General features: G+C 38.6%; 1 pseudogene; it reads left to right on the top strand.

Annotated features, from left to right (window-relative positions):
- Nucleotides 1–278: 278 nt before the first annotated feature.
- Nucleotides 279–24,688, top strand: LOC114515247 (annotated as a pseudogene).
- The last annotated feature ends 323 nt before the right edge of the window (nucleotides 24,689–25,011 follow it).

Raw genomic sequence — 25,011 nt, 5'->3', positions numbered from 1 at the left:
GCATGAAAAATGGTCAGAAAATTTGGACAGAAAATTTGATGATCCAGTAACATCAGATGGGGAGGGACCATTCTGAGTATAAGTATTTATCATGTATCCTGGGGAAGGGGGTGGAGTAGAACATAGAATAAAAATTAAAGAACTATTTCACTAATCATCATTGAACACAGACATAGGCCTCATGGTCATGGTGCCCAGTAACGAAATATAACGTACAAAGAGCGGTGCTGTCCTCCATTGAATGCCATGGAGCTTTGGCACAATATCTCCACTGCGTCATGGTCACCAATCTCAGTCAGAGCTGTGGAACCCAGAATGGCAGCAGCAATGCTGAGTGGAACAATATGGTACCTAATGGGAGAGGATTGTTCCTGAGAAAAGAGAGCAGTGTCCAGAAAAAAGCAAGTACAAAAAAGGGTCCAGCAAGGACAGTGTGCAGCAGAATTTAATGAGAAGAACAGGACCAGAAGGAGTGTCAGTAGGGCCTAAGGTTGACAGTGGTTAGCAAATAGCAAATGCCCCACAGTGGAGTGCCAGGTCAGAAGCTGGAAGCCCACAGCTGCCCTAATAACACCCAGAGGTGATTGTTGGGGAAGTGGTTCGTTTGTTAAGATGAGGGGGAATCTACTCTTTGGGAGACACAGCTGAACCTAACACTCTCTATTCTCATTCCTTGAGATCTGCACACCCTCTGTGTTCATCAGGAGATAGCAGGCAACTTGCAACCATGAGGAAAAGGCCAAAAGCATCAGACAGTTGCTTATCCTCACATCACCGAGCCGGAACCTCCCTCTAGACTTATGTGAGGAAAATAAAACTCCATTTAGTTTACATGTGTGCTGGACTAGTTTATGTTACGATGAAAGCATGTATTTTGCCAATCTTGAAAAATAACTGAAAGGAATTGTACCCAAGATCATATTGCTAGCTACTACATGTAACCCCTCTCAAAGCCCACAAACTCCAGCCTCTCTCCATGCTTCTCTTTACTGGGTCCTCTGTCAGCTATTGATCTTGTTGGTGTCTACGGCCATTTATTACCCAGCAACTCAAAATACCAGACCTCAGACCCAAGAGAGAATGAACTAAAACAAGCAGGAGGTAAACCTAGATTCAAGAAATAATTTATTGGGATGCCAGAGAGTTGTTGCTTTATTTCTTCTATAAACAGGAGAGAGACATGCACAAGTTTACAGCACCCATAGAGAGGATGGAGTTGAATACAGCATTCCAAGAAAATGAATGATGGTAGAAGATAAAGGATTTTTCCTGAACAGAAGAATGAGTTTTTATTCTTCAGGGCTTAGGCAAAGAGGAAGTGATGACTAAATAAAGTTTCAGGAGTGCAGGTAGGTTGAAGGGAAGGTTCTACTGGGTGGGGGATATGTACAAAAAGGTAGGGCGAAGCCTTGTGCAGAAGTAATGATGGTTTGGAACAACCTTTTGGGAATAGAGGATTAGCTGTTTGTTAGGATGAAGAGACTCTATCAGGATTTGCCCCAAGCTTACATATAGTCAAATTAAACTTCTGGTTGGAAATGGCAGCAAGTAAAAGCAAAAAACACTTGCTTTTATTTCTACTTTCTTCCCACACCACATGAAAACAAAATAAAAAACTTTTTCAAATATGTAAACCCACAAGGACCGACAGAATGGGAAGTGAGACTATAGATGCCAGGACAATTTAACACAATTTTGGAAAATAGAATTGGTTGGATGAGTATTAGAAAAAAAGTAGATCATAAGTAATCAGACAACTGGAGGTGAAACGTCTGTAGGTAAAAGCAAGGCTCATCACTCACCTGAGGCATCAGCATCACCTGGGAGCCTGTTAGAAATGCAAAGCGTCTGGCCCCACCACAGACCCACCGAGTGAGAATCATTGGGGGTGGGGCCCAGATATCTGTATTTCAGGGAGTTCCTCAAGTGATTTTTATACCCCAGAGTTAGGAAAGGGCTGCAGTTAGTGTCCAAAACCACTCCTGGGAATTGTAAGCATCTGGTATATCTGAGGACAGGGATTCAGAGTGAGGCAAAACCTCAAAAAAAACCTGGCTAAAACTCTGTTTGAAGAGAGGTTTGAACTCCAGTTTCTTTTTTTTTTTTTCATCGAGCAACCAGATCACCCTACTAACAGGAGGTTACATCCAGAAGATAATGAAGCAGGTGGACTTGAAGCCGATGAGTCAGAAATGGCTGAGATTGAGAATGAGTCAGACTGCTCAAAAGAGAGTGTGAAGAACATGCTTATTAAATTGGCTTCTTCTCCCACTTGTCTCCCAAAATTTAAATCAAGATTATAATCACCACAGATTAAAATACATTTTAACCCAAGAAATTTAATATTTGAATATTAAAATTCCCAGTATAAACAATAATTCCCCAAAAGTAAAAACATGGATTTCTTGATTTAAGGGAGCCAGCAGAGATGTGGCATAATGGCTACAACAGGAACCACAGGAAGACATTATCATGAAATTTCAGAACAGCAATAATGACGAAAAAATCCTAAAATCTCAAAGATAGATTGGGGAAAGAAGGTTACATACACAAGTTCAAGAATCAGGTAGAAATGGAATTTCTCTCAACAGTATGAGAGAAAGTTATTTCCTATCTACAAGTCTACTCCCAGCCAAGTTTTTACTAAAATGGGAAAATCGGGATATTTTAATACATTATGTCTCAAAATATTTTTTTCCTCTCTGCTCTCATCCTTAGCAGACCACTAGAGGCGGTGTTACACCAAAACAAGAGAATACATCAAGGAAGAGGACCATCTGAGCGTACAGAAAACAGAATCTGACGCACAAGAAAGAGGAAGGGATTTGAGTTTGATGATGTGGGGAAATCCATTTCCCCAAAAAGCAGCCAAAGAAGGATTCTGTGGAACAGAAATCTCTTCATGACAAGCAGATTTCAAGACTTTCCTTCCAATGTCACAATCTAAAAGCATATTTGTATGGTTTCATTTCCAGTGTTTCCAGGAGATAGAAAACACAGAAGTCTATTATTGGAAGAAGACTGGGGGAACATCAAGTTCATTTCTGATGCCAGGGAGTTTTTAGGTGGCTCACAAGTGAGGTGGGGACAAATGAGACTGAGATAACGTGTACCACACAGGGAGGGAACAGGGGGCCTGGAAAAATTAGCCTTTATCTATTTAGGCTCTGAAGCAGGCTATGGCTAGAAGGGCTCATTATTAGGTCAAAGGCCAGGGAAGACTCTCCATACCAGAAATTCAAATGGAAATATGCAGTAAAATAAATATCTGCCATTGGAAATTCCTCACTGGCCACATTTTCCCACATACTCTTCTCTATGTGACTCAAAGAAAAATCTCTAGCAAGTTCTTGTGGCTGGAAGTGGGAAACTACAATTGACTAAACTTTAGCAAGAGAACAGTTTAGATTGAGGACCTCTGGTTTGAAGATGGCCAGGAGGTTTCCGTTTCTTCCTTTTCTTAGAAATCTACTTAAAGCAACTAGCAAAATCAGAAACAGAAATGCAAGTTCTTCCTTCAGAGAAATGAGGAGGCTGATAAAACCTCCAGTCACAAAACTAGAGGAAACAGGAAGGGTTCGGGAGAGCACTGGAAGTCCATGAGGGGTACAGGAAGAAGTAGAGAGAAAATGTCTGTAGCTTTAGGCCTCAGAAGGAGATCATACAGTATACTTTCTACAGAAAGGAGCACACTCTGAAATGTAAAACCTAAACCTTTTGTTTGTAACTGAGGGATATAGTGTTCAGACCATGGCAGGGTCTCTGGACCTGGTTTTGATGTGAATAGTGGAGGAGGCAAGGGTGAGTTAGACAGACAAGACATCGTTTCAGTCTACCCATGCGGTAGGGGGGAAACAGAGACTTACAGAGTGAAAAGCTCTATAGCTGCCTTTTCCCACTATTAGGGAGATCTAAAGACTATAAGAACTCATAGTCAAAACTCAGAATCAAAAGAAATTTTCTTCTCCCTTAAAACATAGGTCTGGTGCCACCTCCATATGAACCTCCATAAATATCTGGTGTAGGAAAAAGTCACCTTAGTTAAAAAATGACATCACCAAAAGCAAATTATCTATACAAAGAGCTATAAAAACAGATGAGAAAAAGAAAAGAAACAGATTATGAAGTGTATTTATCAGGAGAAATGTTGCTGTGGACAACTTGAAAATTATGAATATTTCATCATGACATTTTTTAAAATTAAAAGAGAATTTGATTGCAAAATTGAGAGGACACACAATGTCCCAGGAAAAAGTCACACAGAGAAATACTGTAATAAAGCTACTGAACTTCAAAGACAAAGAATCCTTTGGAGAGCAATGACAAAATATTAAGTCATTTACCAAAGAAAAAAATAAAGTTGACCTCAGATTTCCCCAGAGTAAATTTCCATACCAGAAAACAGTGTGGTGATGCTGATAAAATACTCACGAAGAGGAAGTAACCAAGGAATATTTTAGTCACTTAAAATGTCATTCCGTTATAAAGGCAAGAAATGAACATTGTAAAAACCTAATGAGCTCTTCTTGTAGGAAATAATAGAAGACAAACTTTAGTCAATTGCAACAACAACAAAACAGGACTGGCATTAAGATTGAACCTACTTTATTATAGGACAAAGATCAAAACAAATGCAGGAGTTATGGTAACAATACAAAATGTAATGTAGTAATCCTGATGGTGTAGAAACGACATGTTTAACAGATTTGAGAAAACAATTGGGAGAACAAGTAAGTACTAATGTACTTATAGCAAGGGGTCCACTTATCCTTTATAGCAAGGGGTCAAAAGATTCCATCAGAAGGTGATAAATCAAGTAAAAATAATGAAGGTTGCTTTAGCAGTACAATGGCAAATGCTAAGAAAAATAGCTACTAAAATTTAATAGAGGGGTTAAAGGGAAGAAAAGAAAACACATTAATTTGCAACTACTCACAGTGTGGAGTTAATAAGTTCTGTTTAAATAAGTGCAGAACTAAAGATTTTATCCTAAGTTATGGTTATAATGGTAGTCCTTCGATCAAAATTAAGTACTTTCCAAAGGATTAGAATAAATACACACTTAAACAGCTACAGAACACACTGCATTGTAGATATTAATACACAGAAACATAAGATAAATAGGATGACAGAACTAAGCTAAACATATCAGTGATAGCCAGTGGTGTGCTGAAAATATGTTTAACAACAGAACTCAGGAAAATGAAAGAAAACAAAAATGTTTTGCTGATTTCCATTGTGTACATACCCCTGTACATGGTCAACTTCAAGCTACAAGTCTAATGTCACTGAACATGAAGCTGGGAACTGGTGAGCCAGTAGTCCTTGGCTCAAGAGCACCACTGTTGATAGCAATACATTTAAATGAGTGAAGGAGGAAACTTTCATATTGTATTACAAAGCAAAACCAACTTAGTACTATACTCAGGAGACCTTCTTAATAACACAGTGGTTGAAAAGTTTGAAAGTAAATTGGTGGGTAAATATATACTAGGTAAAGGCAAAGAAATAGGGACAGGGCCACTATCCATAGCATGTCACTATGAGATAACCTGAGTTCAAAGAAGACAGTAACCAATGAGATGTCTCCAAGAGTGCTTTATAATGATAAAGCATACAAATAACAATAGAGGTAACATTATGAATATGTATGCACCAAGCATCAATGTCATAAACAAAACTGCAGAAGTTTTGAGGAGAAACAGATTAAAAATGCATTAGTAAATAGAGATTTTATTACTCTCAGCCCAAGAAATTCCAAGTGAAAAAATATTATAAATAAAATTTTAGAAGACTAAGTAGCATAGTAATTTACTGATATATTTTATATCAAATAACAGTCTGGAAAACAAAAAGAAAACTCATCTTTTTTCCAAGAAACCATGGAAGGGAAGAGTCATGAAAATTGAATACATACTAGACCACAAGAAAAAAATTTTATATGGATAAATACTACAGACAACATTCTCTGAATAAATTTGTAAAGAATAAAAACCAAATATTTATAATAAAATTTGGAAACAAAATTCTCTTACCATCTGGATGTTTTAATTTTATAAAGTTTAAACAATTCTTGAGTGAACTAAGAATACTAAACTAAAATTGCAGCATGTAACAGAACTAATACAATTATCAAATTTCATATCTCAATCCATGGATATAACTATGGCAATGTGGAGAGGAAGTTATATAAATTAAATTATTCCATTAATGAGCAAAAATAATTTAAATAATTAAGTGAGTATCCAACTTTAGAAGTTAGAACTAGAACTATAAAAATAAATATAAATATAGTAAGGAATGAAATAATGAAAAAAAAGTAGATGTATTATAAATTCAAAATCAGAAAGAAAAGGAGAATATTTTTTCAAGGTCCAAAAACTAGTTCTTTGTAGGGCAATAAAATAGATTTGCTTTTAATCTCATTTTTTAAAAAGAGAAATTACAATAATATAAAATGAGATATAATGGAAGAATCATCATAGACAGATGAACTTGACACATCAGAGACAACTTTGCTAAACTCCATGCCATTAAATTTGAAAACCTGAATGAAATATATAATGTACTAATAAAAATTAATTTTACTAAACTATAACTCAACAAAATTAGTCTACAAGATCAGTTACCACAGAATATATTTAAAATTTGTCAAAGACCTGTCTTCCCCCAAATGGGACTATTTCTGAACTTGAAAAAGCAGGTGATCCCAATGCCGCCTGTACTGTTTAGAGCACACAAAAAGAGAGAGTTTATGTTTTGGAACTACTTCCTCCAAGGAAAGATGCTATGAAGGAAAAAAATTATAGAACAATCCCACTTATGAATGTAAACATAAATTATAAATAAAATATTAGCAAACAAAGCAGCATATTAAGAGACTAATTCAATATGAGCACACATGATTTATTCTAGGAATAAAATATCAGTTCAATATAAGAAAATCTGATCATATAGGTTGACATATCAAATACTAACATATAAGTGTATTACCATACCCTTAGATACTAAAAGGTATTAGATAATATTGAATATCTGTCTGGATAAATTCTTTTGAACTTAAAGTGTTGGTACATCATTAATACGATAAAACATATTTCTCCCGATCCCCAAAGCACCATCTACACTAAATGATGACAGATTAGAAACATCCTTATTAAAACCAAGAATAAAATATAAATATAAATCCCACAGTACTGGATAAAATTTCACTCTACACACTGTACAAGTGTATATCAGGGTAACAATGGGAATACAAGTTAAATATTTTCTTGTACTGTCTTGAGTAATTAAGTTTTTTGATTACTCAACGGTGTTTTGAAGAACTAATCACAGGGTGACAGATATCCAAAAATAAACTGCAGTCAAACCAATTTTCATTACTATGCATGAAAGCATCCTGAATGATAATGCATGATAATGAAGCTTTGCTGTTCACCTATTTAAGAATTTAAGAGATTAAAAGATGATAGAGTACCTAAAACTAATAGATGCTATAATCAATTATATTTCAATTTAAAAAAACAGTTTTACATGACTCATGTTGCTATAATAATTCCATATATATTCATTTTAATGGTTGCATAGAATAGCATTCAGGGAAGGTATCTAAAATGTTATACTTTTAGGATAAGGATATATAAGAATAGGCATATATATGTTCACTAACATAAACAATGCTACATACAACATTCCCCTCCTTTTGGATTATTTATGCAAGATACATTATGAAGCCAACCAGCTTAAAAATAACCTCTTCACTGGTTCTCATACTTAATGCAAAAGTAGTATTAATTTTTCTATAACTGACATACTGTTTTAATAGAATTTAATATTAAAATCTTTAATTTTGCTGTTTCACTGAATTTACATTTTTTTCTTTTAAACAAAGTTTGAATAAAAAGATGATAGAGGTTTAATTGGTGCTGAAGCAGTTGGACATCATAGACAAAAAAGAAAGAAAAAGGATCCTGCCCTAACTCTTACACCTTACACAAAGTTAACTCAAAATGAGTCAAAATTTAAATGTCAAAGATGAAACTATAAAGCTTTTGGAAAAAATCAGAGAAAATCTTCAAGATCTAGGGCTAAGCAAAGAATTCGTGGACTTGACATTAAAAGCATCATGTACAAGAGGAAAAAGTGATAGATTGGACATCATCAAAGTTAAAAACATTTATTCTGTGAAAGACACTGTTAAGAAAACGAACATGCAAGCTACACAGTGGGAGGAAATATTTTCAGAACACATACTGACAAAGATTTGGTACTTAGAACATATAAAGAACTCTCGAAACTCAACAGTAAAATAGGGAGAAGTTGGTAAAAGGGCACAAACTTCCAGTTACACAACAAATACAGTCTGAGGGTCTAATGTGTAATGCGGTAGATATGATTGATAACAATGTTTTGCAGCAATTTGCAGCCTTTGTCATCTCATGGCACATATAACTAATTACTAAAATTCTGTGGCACACCAAAAAAAACCTTGTATTTTTTTCCTGACAAAAAACAATAATAGGTATAACTCTGACTCATTCACACCAAACAGCTATGGTTGTATTGACCATTGTCAGTTTTTTGTTTGACAATCTAAGGGAAAAGAGGTACATGGCCCTGACTGAGTACTCAGGTGTTGCATGTTTTAGAAATTCCTGCGGCCCACTGGTTGACAATGGCTGCAGTATTATATTATTAAAATTTACTAAGAGAGTAGAATTTAAATGTTCTTACCCCCCATAAAGGTAAATATATGATAGATTTGTTAATTCACTTCATGATAGGAAACTTTTCACAATGTATGAGGAAAGACTCAAAAAATACCCGGAATTTATTTATTAAAAATTGTATATCTATTCTTACATGTTTAAACTTCACTCTCCAAGTACTCTCCATTCGATACAAAACCCCTATTGAGACATTTGGCCACTGCTCAAAACAGTTTTTTGAACTTGTCAATTTTGAGGCCTTTCTGTGCTTCTGACCTTTTTTGTTTCACCTCTTCTACTTCAGCAAAACATTTCCCTTTGTGGGCTTTTTCATCCAAGGAAACAAACAAACAAAATAAGTCACTGGGGGCAAGATAGGGTGAATAGGAAAGGTGGGACATGGGGGTCATGCTGCTTTTGGTCAAAAACTGTTGAACACTCAGTGGTGTGGGCAGATGTGCTTGTAAATCACCCATTATGAAAGAGTCTTCAAAAAAAATTCACTGAAGTCAAATGCAGCCTCTCACAACAATGCCAGCTGGTGCACTGATATAGATGAGTTCCTAGAACACTCACCTGTGAGGAAGCCTGTACTACAACAGGCCTGCCCTCCAGAAGATCATTCCATTTTTTTTTAATTTATTTGAGATACATGAGATTAATCCATTTGTGATGATCTAAAACAGCCTCAGGCAATATTTGCTGGATAAGGTAGGTAGGTAAGACACCTGTTCCATTGTAGCCAGTGTAATTGGAAACATGTTAGATCTAATTTAAACTTTCATATGCACTTACTTGGAAAGAAGATACACTGGAACTATCTCCAACTACATGTTTGTTTGAAATGGGTTGCAATGTACCATTGCACTTACTACAAAAGTAAGCAAGAGGTAAACTGCTAATATGTAACAGAGATTTGCAATTCTTTTAAACTTAGAACTAAATATAGATATTGTATTAGAAGGAACGGTATTAATTTTGTCAATATTTTTAAGTAGAATGAGTCATTTAAAATTTTGTTGCATAAGAAATCTGATGTGAGTCCCTGCCAGGTAGTTCAGTTGATCAGAGCATCTGCCAATATGACAAAGTTGTGGGTTCCATCCCTGCTCAGGGCACATACAAGACTCAACCAATGACTACATAAGAAAGTGGAAAAACAAATAGATGTTTATTTCCCTTCCTCTCTTCCTTTCTCTCTAAAAATCAATAAATAAAATTTTTTAAAAATCTGATATGTGAATGGCTTCTTGCCTCCAGGCAGGAAATTGAACAAATTGCGAGTGAGAAACAGATGGAAGCCAGTATTGTTGGTCCTGGGCTCTGAGTGCCTGGCATTTGCTCTACTGGACGAGAAGGCGCACCCCTGGAGGCCTGTACAGCCCCTTGCTGGTTTTTTTCAATCTTACTCGTTTCTTTAAGACAAGAGTATCAAGCCACGCTGAATGCGTCCTTGCCAAGCTTCAGGCAGGCGCTGCAGCAAGACAGAGAACTGGGGAAGAACCGGGAGCCCAAAGAGAACCAAAGGTGCATCACACCCTCAATCAGCTGCTAGCCCTGGGCTCCTCGGAGGGGCAGGGTCGGGGTCGTGCCGGCTACCGGGGGCGGGGCCTGTCGCCCCGGAAACCACCGTCCAGTCGCGGTGCCTGCAAGCCCTAGTTTTGGTTGAGCGGCTGTTAGTGGACGCTCCCCATGCTTGCCACCCCGGGACACTAGTGGGGCCATGGGGTCTTAATGGCTCAGGGACACTGAGGTTTCTGTGACTACGTGGCCACGGTTAGGCCAAAGCTAAGGCAGGGACGAGTCTCCAGCCTCTCTTACAGACGCAGCGTGGATTTCAGGAACAATGGGTGCGGTTCGGGTGGGCTGCTCGGGAACATGGTGGTGCCTCGGTCCGACCAGCAGTCCCTGTCCCCCCCCCCCCCCCCCCCCCCCCCCGCTCACCCTCTAATCTTCTCCAGATCTTCGTCTCCCTAGTGGGAGAGAGGCAGAAACGCTGACAACTGAGGTGGAAAGTGGGCAAACACAGTCCACAGAAGCAGTCCAAGTCTAGCTAAACAGGGTCAGTGGCTGTGAACCATGCCACAGCTCAAACTCCCACAGCAGTAGCTTCCGGCGGTCACTCATCACCACCACCTGCTTCTGGCTTGGAGGCGGGGAAAGTTGACTATAAAGTAGCCTGGGAAGGATTCCTGCTCAGGCCCGTAAGTCACTTTTGCTGGTGCCCATCTGGTGTTGCCCAACTAAGATCCCCAGAAGCTTGACCGGATGAATACTGGGATGTGAGTGACACTGATTAATCAGTGGTTTAATCAGCAAAGGCAAGCATCTTACCTACCTGCTTCATCCGCTCATTGCCACTTTCCAAACGGTCCCATGCTGGCTCAAAACCTCTTTCTCAGTGAATCCCAGTACATATGATTTCGGTCCAGTTCCTCCAGGACAGACCTGGGAATTTCACCACTTCCTTACTTCCCCTGACTTATTGCATTGACTGGGACCAATTTCATGGAGGTCTGGGGGGCTCCATGCTCAGGAGGACACTGTGCTCAGAGGTCGCTGTGCTTGTTTTAATGCTCTGTGGGCACAATTTGGAAGTTCTCAAGTTTTGAGCAAAGGGCCCCATATTTTCATTTTTCACTGGGCCCAGCAAATTATGCATCTGATACTGGCTCCAACTCTCTTTTCCCAAAGTCCTCTCTGATGACATTCAATTATTTTTTTTTTTTAATGTAGTTAAAAGGAATTCTTTCTTCTCTAGACCTCTCAATAACTAAGACATCAAGAGACAGAGGAAGGATGATTCTGTTAACTGAGTTGTTGAAATCATTGCATCTTTGTAATCCAGAGCTCACCCCCCACTCCCAACCCCATTACACTTCAGGGCGTTTGAAGAATGTGCAGAATGTGGAAGTGCCACATCGCCGAGGGCAACAATGTTTGGCTCTTTGCCTAAAGAGAGAGTCTGCAGGTGAGGACTCAGCTGGCCATGTATTAATGGGTGCTCTGGGACTGCTTCCTAGGTGCCCTGGAAAGGCTGGTGCAGGTGGGTGTAGGGGTGCAGAGAAGAGAGACTGCATTGTTAGACGTGATGTGGAGGAAGTCACTTAGAGAAGGAATGTGAGGCCTTCTAAAGCTGTGCTGTCCCACACTGCAGCCGCAACCTACAAGTGGCTGTTGCACACCTGAAAATGGCTAGTCAGAAATATGCCTAATGCTGTAAGTGTAAAGTGCACACCAGATTTTCAAGTCTCAGTTTAAATATAAAATGTTGTATTTTTATATTGATTACACATTGAAGTGGTATTTTGGATATGTTGGATTAAATAAAATATATTAAACTTGATTACATCTGTTCATTTTTACTTTTTAATGTGGTTCCTAGAAAAGTTTAAATTATATAATGGTTCACAGTATATTTTTCTTGGAATGCACTGTTCCTAAGATTTTGGAGTATTGGAAACTACTTAAAATGTCCAGAAAAACTACTTCTCCCCCCAAAACTTCCATTGTCCTTCATCTGCTAAGGGGTATCCCAACCTACACTAACCCTATCATCTGTATCACCAACAACCTTACTAACCTCAAACTAAAGGCCTTAGTGGCTAAAGAACTGTAGCTGAACCCACAGCCTACACCTGCAAAGTTGTAGTCATTTGTGCAGGAGAGAGTTCCAAACTTCTGTCAGTGGTTGCCACTGACAGAAGATGCTGGGAGAGCTGTTTTTCTTGCTTTTGACTTGTCTGGTTTTGCAGAAATGAACTGTAGAGAAACTGCAAAGAAGGAAAGGAAAAATGAGCAAGGGAGGGTGGTCACCTCACCAACCTTCTCTCCAAGTCATTGTTACTATTTACTGGATTATAGCCAATGTGACCTGACTTCTTTTTGTTAGTCACCCTATCTTAAAATGTAATTAACTTTAGTGAAGAAATTGCCCAATTCTCTAGACTGAAGCATAGATAGGAGAAGAAAATCACCTGTCACTTTAAGCTCTCACTTGAGCAGCGTCCTATAGTTGTAGAATGGGTAGACTCCAATATCCTAATCTTCAGTGCTTTAAATGGCTCTTTGAAGTCGTGCTGAGTAAAGATGTTAACTCTAAATTAATGTGTACTAGGTGCTAGTCCTAACCAACCCTCCTAGAGCCTGTAGTTTTTTGGAAAGTGGCCCTGTGTCTACCTAAGAGAGCTGAGGCCCAGACCTTTTAGGGTGTGAGATTCTCAATATAGGACATATTACTAAAAGGCCTTGAAGAACTACTTTGAAATGCTCTGCCCAGCCACTGTGGTTGCAGCCAGAGCACTTGGTGCTCCCAACCTTTTGGTGCACCTTCACTGGCATGGTTGTGTTTGTTTTCATATTGCTCACATTTTCTGGAGTGATTCAACTTTAGGTCCATGTCTTCTCAATTTGGCTTTGTTTGTGAGCTACCTTACCCAAGAGTTTGTTTTGCCTTCCCACTGTTTACCGCTTCAACCATGAAGCTCAATCTCAGTTGTGTGCCTCAATCGCTTTTCTTCATCAGCCATGCTATCTGACCAAAGTCCAGAACATGCTTCTCTGTTCCCTTACACACCTATGGATGACTGATATGAGGTTCCGCCCCATCAGTGTGGGAGGATCTACCATCATGTGGACATGTCTAGGCAAGAGATTAAGAAAACTTTCACCTACGCACCCCAATGTTCATAGCAGCACAATTTACAATAGCCAAGTGCTGGAAGCAACTTAAGTGTCCATCAGTAAATGAGTGGATCAAAAAGCTGTGGTACACAATGGAATATTACACAGCAGAGAAAAAGGAGCTCCTACCCTTTGTGACAGCATGGATGGAACTGGAGAGCATTATGCTAAGTGAAATAAGCCAGGTGGTGAAAGACAAATACCATATGATCACACCTTTAACTGGAACCTAATCAACAAAACAAAAAAGCAAGCAAAATATAACCAAAGACATTGACATTGAGAATAGGCTAACAGTGACCAGAGAGGAGGCGATAATGGGGGGAAAGGGTGAAAGGTTTACAGGAATAATTACAAAGGACACAAAGACAATAACAAGGAAAGGTGGAAACAGTGCGGGGGGGAGGGAGGGAGGGCTGGGATGGTGGGGAGGAGTGGAGGAAAAATGCAGAAAACTCTACTTGAACAACATTTTTAAAAATTAAAAAAAATTAGGTTTCTTTTAAATCTAAAAAAAAGCATAAAAAAGCCTCGGAAGTCACTCCCATTTTAACCATTTCCAGAGGTCTTCATTTATTTGTGTAGATGCAGTTTTTGTTGGTATTATATTCTTTCTGCTGGAGGAAGTTTTTTCAACCTTCTTTTTAGTGCAGGCCTACTGATAATAAATTTTCTTTCTTTTTTGGTCTATCTTTTAAAGTCCACTTTTCCTTCATATCTGAAAGATATTTTTCCTGGGCATGGTATTCTGTGTTAACAATATTTTCCTTCATTGTTGTAAAGATATCACTCCACTGTATTCTGGGTTGTATAGTTTCTAAGCCTGTAGTTATTCTTAACTTTGTTTCTCTGTAATATGTTTTTTTTCTGTGGCTACCTTCAAAATTTTCTCTTTGATTTTTCAGCAGTTACAATATGATGTTTCAGGGTGTATATCTTGGTATGTATTCTATTTAGGAATCTATAAGCTTTAGGATGTTTCTAATTACTTTTGCAACTACAGCTGACATTAAATTTATATTGGTTTTAGGTGTACAAGCATAGCAGTTAGACATTTATATAACTTAACGAAGTGACCACCCCAAATAAGTCTAATACTCACCTGGTACCATACATAGTTATTACAATATTATTGATTTATATTCCCTAAGCTGTACTTTACATCCCCATGACTAACTTCTAATTTGTACTTCTTAATTCCTTCACTTTTTCACCCAACTCCCAACTCCCTTTTCATCTGGCAACCATCAGTTTGTTTTCTGTATCAGTCAGTTTCTGTTTTGTTTGTTTATTTTTTCTAGATTTCACATAAGTAAAATCATATGGTATTTATCTTTCTCTGACTTATTTCACTTGCCATAATATCCTCTAGGTTCATTCATGTCTCTGAGTTTGTTGGATTATGGCTTAGTATACAGCATTATTTTTGAACTATTCAGCCATTCTTCAAATGTTTCTTCTACTATCTATCTCTTCTTCTGGAATTCCAATACACTTTTGTTATATTACTTTATATTATTCCACAAGTCTTGAGTATCTTTTGTATTTTCTTCACACTGTTTTCTCCTTGTATTTTACTTTGCGTAATTTCAGTTGATGTATCTTCAAGTTCACTGGCTCTTTTCTTAACTGTATCAAGTGTACTGATTAGCTTTTTGAAGGCCTTGTTAATCTCTGTTACTGTTTTCATTTGTAGCATTTCCATTTGATGTATACAGTTTTTATCTCTGAAAAAAATTTCTATCTGTTCACTTATGTTATCCACTCTTTCTGCTACAACCATTTGTATATATGATTAACATATTAATCAAAGATTTTTCTTTTTCTTTAAAGTATATTTTATTATTATATTATTAGAGTTGTCCCATTTTTCCCCCTTTATTCCCTCTTCCCTGCACCCTCCCTCCTACAGCATTCCCACCCCTTAGTTCATGTCCATGGGTCATACATATAAGTTCTTTGGCTTCTCCATTTCCCACACTATTCTTAACCTCCTCCCTCTCTATTTTGCACCTGCCATTTATGCTTCTTATTCCCTGTACCTTTTCCCCCATTCCCCCGCCTCCTTGCTGATAACCCTCCATGTGATCTCCATTTCTGTGATTCTGTTCCTGTTCTAGTTGTTTGCTTAGTTTGTTTTTGTTTTACTTTTAGGTTTAGTTGTTCATAATTTTAAGTTTGTTGTCATTTTACTGTTCATAGTTTTGATCTTTTTCTAGATAAGTCCCTTTAACATTTCATATAATAAGGGCTCAGTAATGATGAACTCCTTTAACTTGACCTTCAATTCCCTCCCTCCTAGTTCCAACACTCAGGTTATCTCTGAGTTTAGTTCTGTTGATTGCTTTTTATTTTAACAGCGTATTTTAACAGTGGATTGGTTTTGTTTCTTTTTTAAATGATTTTTTTAAATTATTAAATGCCAGCCATCTTGTGTACAACAGTAGAGATTAAGATAAAGAGAATGTTTGCCTCAAAATAGGCATGTTTCTTCTTCTGCGTCAGTATGTGGGGTAGTGAATCAGTCTAATCAGTAGTTAAGCTTTGAGTGGGTTATTTTTATTGCACATTCAGTACACCACTGGTTCCGATTCCCTCCAGCATTACCTTATGCTTAAGGTGCGGGCTGCAAGGCTTTTCTCAATGTTCTTGTTCCACTGTCAGCTTCCAGCCTTCCCTGTGAACATGCACCACAGAGAGACCTCTCTCCATGCTTTGCCTTTCCCGCTGCTTGTTGTTACCCAGTACTTGCTAGCTTGATGCAGTGGAGGCCAGAGGACTCTCCCTCATCCTGGACCAGTCTCTCTTAGACAAGCCTTATATGTCTAGGCTTTGAGAGTGTGGCTTTTTCAGCCCCTCAGTCTCCCTGTGGCAAACAAAATTCTGTCATGTATCTTTGATGAGTCTTGATAATATGAGAATCTCCTGTAACTGTACTGCCATGAAATCCTTGGCTCAAGACTATTTCCTGTCCCTTCTACCAGGAATTAAGGTTGTTTGTTTGTTCTCCCCTACACCTACTACCCTTACCCCTACCTACCCTTTGTTGTAAAAGACACAAAAGGTCCTTTACGTGGGCCCTGAAGGCAAGAGTTTGCTGTTCCTTCCCCAGTGGTTTGAAGCTATTATTCATAGGTATAAAAGGGTCTGGGCAGGATTTTGTCCTCATACCCCTATAATAAGCCTTCAGCACCAACGGAAGCTTTTGTGGTCTCCTGCCTTGTCCCAAATACTTCTCACCAATACCCAGTACAGAACACAGAGAAGAAACTGAAAATGGGAATAAAGTTTTTTGTCTGAGGCTCCCAAAGATTCTATATTCTCCTATTAGTCCACACTTGGCCTTTAGCAATTCATTAACAATTTTAGCTGAATTCTTACCACCTTGCTGGTATTTGATGCCTCTTCTTCAATACTCTCATCCTATCTCTCCTTGGTGGGACCAGTCTTTCTTTGGGTTTCAGGTAACTTAACTGATCCACAACACTTGATAAGGCGGCCAACCTCACCAGATTATCTGGGACTGAACAGTTTCCTAGGACGTGGGACTCTCAGCACTAAAACCAGAAAAGTCCATTTGGTCACCCTAAACTCATCTTCTGATAGGTTCAAGAAAAGATATTTTTCTAGTTTTTGAGATGACAGCAATGCTCTTTCTGGATTTGTATATCCTAAATGGAAGCCACATTCCTGAAATACTTATGCATATTATAGCTGAACAAGAGTAATTCTTGAGATATTATAACAGTGGGAAAATATCTGTTTCTTACTAAGGCAGATGTGCGCTTGTGAAATTTTCCCTAAAATAGAGAAATGTATTTAGCCTCTGCTATTCTTTTATCTGTCAGCAGCAGTTTTATCTGATTACTTAAATGAGCTCTTGTTGAATAGGTAGGTTCACAGCTGTTCTTTCTATAGCTCTCTACTCAACATTCAGCTAGCACCATATTTGGACTTGACTCTGAACAGATGAGCATCTCCTATGAATTTTTGAGTGAAACTTAAAATCAATTAGGTTGTTTTGTGGAACAGGAAGAAGACTGAATACAGAAATGGCTTTCAGCAACAAGAATAGTAAGCACCTCTGGGAGCATTTTTGCCTCTTTGGAGTGGGAAGTTCTGATGCCAGAGGAGTGAGCCTCTAGTGGGGACCCAAGCTCCAAGCCATAAAGGTTCTTGGCTTCACACAGGAAAGAATTTAAGACTTGAGCCAGACAAGAAGTTAAAGTAGAAAAGCACTTTATTTTTATTGAGCAGAGAAGACAAGCAAGAAGGTCTACTCCATAGACACAGTAGTGGGCTGTCCTCACAGGAGAAGGAAGAGACACCCCACCATCTCTAGAGGTTGAGCTTATAGCCATTTGCAGTTTCTATGGGAAATCGCTGGTATGGGGAAATGGTGGAAAAATCTTGGAATTAACTTTAACCTTTACAAGGTATGTTTTATGGCCTTGTGTTTCCCTTTATGGTATGAATAAATGGTAATGTATTACTGAGTAACTATTGATCTTTGTAAGAATTTTCTTTGTCCAGAGGCTTCTGTGGCCTACTTGTACCTCGGTCAGCTGAGTCCCATGTCAGGCAGCAGGTGGCAGGCCCCTGAATTAACTTCCTTTGACTTTAGTTAATTAACATAGTTCTCATGCCGCTCCCCCATGTTAGTTCCCCTATAACTGGTAAATGTAGGCTTTTCCCTGCTTTCTCTTAACTTGGAGGGAGGGGAATTAAAACAGTAACTTTTTACATTAGTTAGACATTTTTTCTTGAAAAAAGTTTGAGATAGTTGTTTTTTAGTTTTGCAGGTATTTTTACATTGGGGATAAAGAACTAAGACTATAGAAAATACCTTATCTCCAAATATTAAACAACTTTTTCATCAGGGATTTCAGGAACTTAGACTGAATTTGTGTTGTCTTAACTTATAAAGCTATTTTATTTTGTGAGCTAATTACACTAAGAACTAAAGTAAAATTCCATCTTGGAACTTGACAACCTGTTACACTTTTTACTTTGGGAGTTTATTATAACTAAGGGTAGTGGGATGATGGTGGATAGGATCAGTACAGTGGCATTTGACTTCTGTAATTGAATGGAAAAAGAACAATGAGGGATCTCATTATGCCTTAAAATATAAACATATAATTTAATGATTACACTTATGTAATCACCTCCAAGACTGAGTAATCGAAAATTGCCAGCATTGCAGGAAATTTCTGCACGTTGCTTCAAATTACAGCCCTTCTCTTCCCCACAGGCAACCACAGTTCTGACCTGCATAGTAATTCCTTTTTTTATACCAGTGTTTCTCAAAGTGTGGTCTGGCAGGAGCATTATCTGGAAACTTGTTAGAAATACAAATTCTTGGGCTTTTCCCCAACCTAATACACTTATACATTTTTCTGTGGGATGCATAAAACATGGTTAAAGTATAAAGCAGGGATTCACAAACCCTAGCATACATCAGAATGACCCAGGTGACCTGGGTCTATTAAAACACAGATCCTGGGCCCTACACCTAGAGTTTCTGATAACCACCTGCTGTTGTCTGTTTTATTGACTGACTCTAACTTTCTTGGTATATTTAACTTTATACTAGTCATTCCATTTGAAATGTTACTGTGTTTTGGAACAATTATGAGGCCTATAAGGAAAAGACTTTGGTCCAAAGAGTATTTGCAATTGCTTCTGCCAGGCACCTGGGGGGACTACCAATTTGAAATGCCTGTTCAACGTTTGATGTTTCCTGGACAACCCAAGGGATTCTTACTATTTTCAAATTCTCTTCAGATTACTTCAGTTCTTTCCCACCTTTGCCCTGGGATTCTGGAGCCCAGATTGTCATGGGGGAAGGTCTCCTCTCAGATTCTCCAGATGTGTGGACCCAGGGTTCTGTTTTCTGTTCCCTTCCGAGTCCTAAAAGGCCGTCAGAAGGGAAGGTCTAATTTTCTGAGACTAGCAGGTGCTCTTGGGGAGAAGGTGGCCTCAGGCTTGTTCACTCCTCTTGATTGGCTTTACTCTTGGCCTGATAATTCCTTATTTTATAATCTCTTTGATGCTTTAAAAAAAGATTATTTTAAATATATTTTATTCAGTCTTTCATTGCTTTCAGCTGTAGGACTGATGCAAACAACCTGAGCCATCATTACCAGAAAAGGGAAATCTGAAAAACAAATTGTTGATGCATGGTATTTTTTTCAAAATACTGTGTTTTTTTCCAAAGCATTAAAAATTCATGGATGTCTATTATATCATTTTTAAAAACTTCTGTTTTTAGCTTACAACTTTACCTAGACATGGGACACACAGGAAGGATTCAGTATGGAACCTCTCCTTGTGAAAAGATTCCCAGGGTTGGATATTTATGACCTTTAACCTCTCCAGAATGCTCTGATATCTACTAGTGGATTCCAAGGAATGCTTCCTACAACTTCGGAAATCCTCAAAAAATGCAGAGATGTGCCTAGTCCAAAATCTACTTCACAGTTTGTGGCACTTTCTATGAAATTTAAATTTTCCATAGCTTTAACCAGGCTGGAAACACCAAATTTAGGAATCTTAAGTGGCTTGGATTCTTGTGCCTAGGAAGGTTTCTGTCTGGGATGACATATGAAAGGCCCAGATTTTCTTTACTGTCAAGTTCCAAGCATTTGATGGATAATATCATTAATAAAAACTCAAGTTTGGCTGCTTGCTCCTCAAAAAATAATACTTAAGAAACAAGTACTGGGTTGAAAGGAAATGTTGCTTTATTCAGGAAGCCAGCAGCCTGGGAAGATGAGGAGACTGATGTTCAAAGACCATCTTTGAAGTTCCAAACCAAGCAGAAGTGTTTTAAAAGTGGAGGAATAAGGAAATAGTAGGAGCTACTCAGTGGTCAATACTTGGCCAACACGCGATTAATCATTTTCTTGATCATGAGACCGGCCAGGCTGCTGGCTTCATGCTATAATTTTGGTGCACTATCACGGCCCCTACCACCTCGGGGTTGGAAAGGAGCATGCCTTAGTCACACAGGCCCATACTGCTCATGTATCTCCGACACTGTTTGCAGGAAAACCGTGCTGCCATAATTTAACTGTTCTCACCATCTCAAACTTAGACTTTTCTTTTTGCACCCAAATTCTTTAAAAATAACAATTGTGCCTCTTTGTCCCAAGGTCAGAACTTGACATTTCTTATTAATAGAAGGACTAAGATCCGCCAGGGGAGTGGCACCACACAATCAGAAAGCAACTCAGTGGACAGCAAGTTGGTCAATTTTGACACTTGGTTTAAAAATTTTAGCATTGACAGCTACTGGCTTTTAAAATAATAGTAATGTGAATATACCATTAGATGGTTTTACAACATATAACCTGTTCTAAATGTAGATTTATATTTTGTGTTATGAAGATGAATTATTTTATTTTTAGATTCCTACTTATTGTCAGCCAGTTATTCCAGCTTTGTATTATTTGTAATAGTGGAACACTGGAACAGATTTAAGGTTGCAAATATAAAAGGTTATTATGACAACTTACAAAGTTCCAAAGTCACGTATTGCTCAATTGAACTGTGGTTACAAAATGGTATCTATAAATGTATCACTTTAAATCATTTGAAAGATCATTTCTCTGTGTACATATCTATTATCTGGAAAGCTATTACATCAAGCTGTTATTGTTTTTTTCTAGATAAATAGATAATAGCTTTTTTCGTGTTCTATTGCTTTTATTCTGTAATGAGCCATTAACTTTTTCATAAGAACATTTTTTTTTAAAGATGGAAAAAGTTCTTCTTGATGGAAATTTAGCAAGAGAAGCAGAAGAATGTTTCTAAGAAATGAACAGCAGGCATGTCAGAAACAGCAGGAACCAAGGGGCGCTTGCTTTTGTCGCTGAGACCAGCGTGGCCAAAGGACTTGCACTGCTGTGGCTCACAAAGCACTCCAGAGCTGCCTGTGGAACCTGTGTGAGAATGAGTCATAGCTGTGATGCTGGGGATGGTCTTTGTTGCCTGCTTTTACTTCCTCATATTACCTTACTCCACCCTATGTTAGCATGTCTCTCTGGCCCTTAAAAGCTGTACTTTCAGTTATTCAGTAAACACTATAATCTGAGTTATATGCCAAACCCCTGGGTAATAATAGCTGAGGCTATACCAGTGAGCCAAACTATCTTCATGGAATCACCTTCTGTGGTGGGAGGGATGGATGCCAATCAGATCATAGAGATGTATAGAATGGGACACAATGGGATAAGGACTATGAACAGGCTGCTGAGAGGTGGAGTTACTGGGCAAGTGGGGACATCCATGTTATACTATGCACTCGGTATGCATTCAGAACTTTGTTTAAGCTGAGATCTGTAGGAGGGGCAAAAGTCAGGTAAATGACGATTATGGTTGTGGAACACGTATTTGAGACAGAAAAGAGAGCATGTGTGAAGGCCCTGAGCAGCAATGCACGCATAGACTTAAGGAAGTGAAAGGATGATGGCTGGAGAACAGAAAGCAAAGAGAGAAACTTAGATGAGTTTGCAGGGTTAGGTAGAGGCCAGGTCACACATAAGGAGTAGGCACTGGGATTTTATTCACTGAGTGAGTTAAAACATAGTCCCTACACCCATGTAGCTTATTAGACTAGGAGCAAATATTAAACCTTGCAAATGTAATTACAAACTGTGAGGTGAGCTTGTCTACTTGTGTTGTCGGCTACTAAAAAAATCTTAAGATAATACTTTTCATGACTTGGGGCCCCAGGCTACCTTGTGAAATTGTGCATTTGGAGTGTTGCACAAAGATGCCTGGCCTAGGGAATTAATGCAGAATGAAACTCTACTGGAACTCCCCTTGCCAATCCACCCCCTTGTGCAAGGCTACATCTGCCCAGAATAAGAGCATGTTTTTCTTTGTACCAAGTTGTTGTATAGATCAGTGCATCTCTTCCTTTGATATTAGGAGGGAATTCCCTGTTCTCCTGATAGAATGGGAGGTTCTACCTTACAAATGTATAGCTGCCCTGAGCACAGAAATGTATCTGATGTGAATGACATAGTCATGAGCAACTGTAATTGTAGATTTAGAAAAAAACACATATAAAGCAGCTCTAGGGCATAGATATTTGGGGCGGGAGGATATAAATATTTTCTAAAGAGAGATCCTGCATCTGCAGGAATTAGAACAATATTATATAAACCTAGTACCCAGTGAGTAAAGACAACCCATTGGTAAGACAGTGGAGGGAACGCCTGGATCATGTGTGTTATGCTGGTAGTTGAACTGGGGTGATGGATCTTGTGGGTATCACACTGGGGAAAGCTGTGGTGGAGGGAAAAGGAATCCATATATAAAATTCTGTATCCCGAGTCTGGCTAATTAAACAAAGCTGTACTCTTATAATGTGAAATTTTCAGACTCAGTTTTGAAATTGTGGGCTCTCAGCTGATAGGAGTGATCCTGCCTCCAGGAAGAATCCTGCCAGAATAAACCCAGAAATGAAAAGCAGGGAGTGAGGAGCCAGGTGTCTTAAAGTCAAGATTCTTCCCACCAGCTGTAATCGGACAAGTGGAGCAGATTTCTCTGAGCCTTAATTATTTCATCTGAAAGCAAGAGGCAGACTTCCTCACTGTTGTGAGTCTCAAAGACATTAAGAAAACCTTTGTAAACTGTGAGGCCAAAAAGGGTAATTTTTAAGTGAAATTGTGAGTTTTAGAGTTTCAAAGTCCTGACTTTGGGTTGGGGGAAGGTATCAGGGTTGGCTGGACCCCTGCCTTGGAATCGTCTGTTTCTGAGGGGTGTCTGGGCTCACCTGTCTTCCAGCTGTGACAAGGGCTTTGACTGCACTCTGGCATTGATGTTAGAAAAAATTTAAATAATTTGTCATATAGGCCCAAGACAATAATTGGTTTCATGATTCAGGCAGGTTATGTTTTGAGCCCAGGATCTCTGTTTCTTAATGAAATCTGTGGTCAGTTAGAGAGGATCATTTCTTCTTTTGATGGGGCCCATAAAATTGAGGTAACTGTCAGGCACTAGCAGCAAGCTTAACAGATGCACTAGAGAGTTCCCTTCTCCTTGGCTGCTGGTTTCTTGGGCAGTGCAGCCCACACAGGACTGGTCCACTACCCTGGCCTGGCCTGCTCCCCAGCTTCAGTGCCTCCTTTGCCCTCTTTTTCTGACAGATATTTTGAGCTAGTAAGGATCATAGAAAGCTGTGGCAAAGATAATGAAAGTGTCTATATCAGCCCTTTTTCTCTTATGGTCATTACTAGAGCAATCATAGTCAAAACAAAGTTTAATCCCTCTGTAATTTCTGACTAGAGCCAGAACCCTAAAAGGCCTTTCAATCCACCTTCCCACCTTCATAGGAAAATTGCCTTCCTCCACATGTAAAGTTGCTCAGATAAAAGTACAATGTTTGACCCATACCCATCCAAAAGATTGTTGAGTTCAGTTTGTGTGGACACTACAAAGGTCAGCAAATTGGCAAAGTGGTCCAGTATAGGGAACCGGTCTGCCTGGCAATGGCAAATGTAGCCCAGCCCTACCAGAAAACTGGCAGACATAAGTCGGAACACAGGAGCCAAACCCACAGATTGGCTTTCCAGTGGGATACCAGGCCTGCATTGTACCTAGGCTGCTTTGAGGCTTGCTTTTGCTAAAACTCCCTCACTCTGAATTGAAGCTATAAATGTTTACTGCATATCTTTAAAGTAACTTCCTGAAGACTGTGTAATTCTATCAAGGACAGAGTGTAACCAGACCAATCACTCTTATCATTCCCTTGCATTTACAACATTTTTTCTTTGTTAATCTGTAAGAAGTAATCAGCAACATCCTTCCCTTTGTTATCTGTAAAAAGTAATCACCTGAAGCAAACCTGAGCATGATAAATGAAAACCTTCTTTGATGTATGCTATTAGAAAGCAATAAAAGCATGTCCAGGCAAGGGTCAAGGTACTCTCTCTCTCTCAGAGAGTGGCCATGCCATCCCTTTTTCTCCACAGGACTTCTGTAGTCTGTGTGAATTTGCTCATTGCATCTACAACATATGGACCCTGCTGGATAGAGTCCACATCAGTCCAGGTGACAGGAAGACATGTCACACACACTGAACAACTGCAGTGGGAGAAAGCTAATGATACCACCGTCAAAGTGGGCATTCACTCATCAAGGTGGTTATCACTAGGCCAAAGTTGACCTGAAATTACAAAAACTGCATTGAACTTAAAGCAACACCTCATCCAGTAGGGAATGAAAAGGGAAATCATAAGGAACAAGCAATTGAGATGATGCAGAAATAAAATAATCTTACCTACATTATTAAATGCAAAAATGACTAGATATGATTATGTATGTATATATATGAATATATGTAATATACATGAATATATAGATAAATATACATTTTATATATTCATAAGCATTTGTATAAAATATATAATATGAATATATCAATATATTTGGAAAGATGTATTTGGAGGTTTTCTAGTCTCCACATGAAAAATAGTTTCACTTCTCATGAACGGTAGATTTCTCTATTTCATGAAGCTCCAGGTAAAGTTTCCCATTTTCATGGACTGTTCTGATGCTCAGAGCACATAAATCATGGGAAAAATGGGAAAAAGTCATGAGTAGATAG

The sequence above is a fragment of the Phyllostomus discolor genome, chromosome 2 (assembly GCF_004126475.2).
Source record: "Phyllostomus discolor isolate MPI-MPIP mPhyDis1 chromosome 2, mPhyDis1.pri.v3, whole genome shotgun sequence".
Taxonomy (NCBI): domain Eukaryota; kingdom Metazoa; phylum Chordata; class Mammalia; order Chiroptera; family Phyllostomidae; genus Phyllostomus; species Phyllostomus discolor.
Note: the sequence above shows the minus strand (reverse complement) of the source record. Positions and strands in the feature narration are given on the sequence as shown.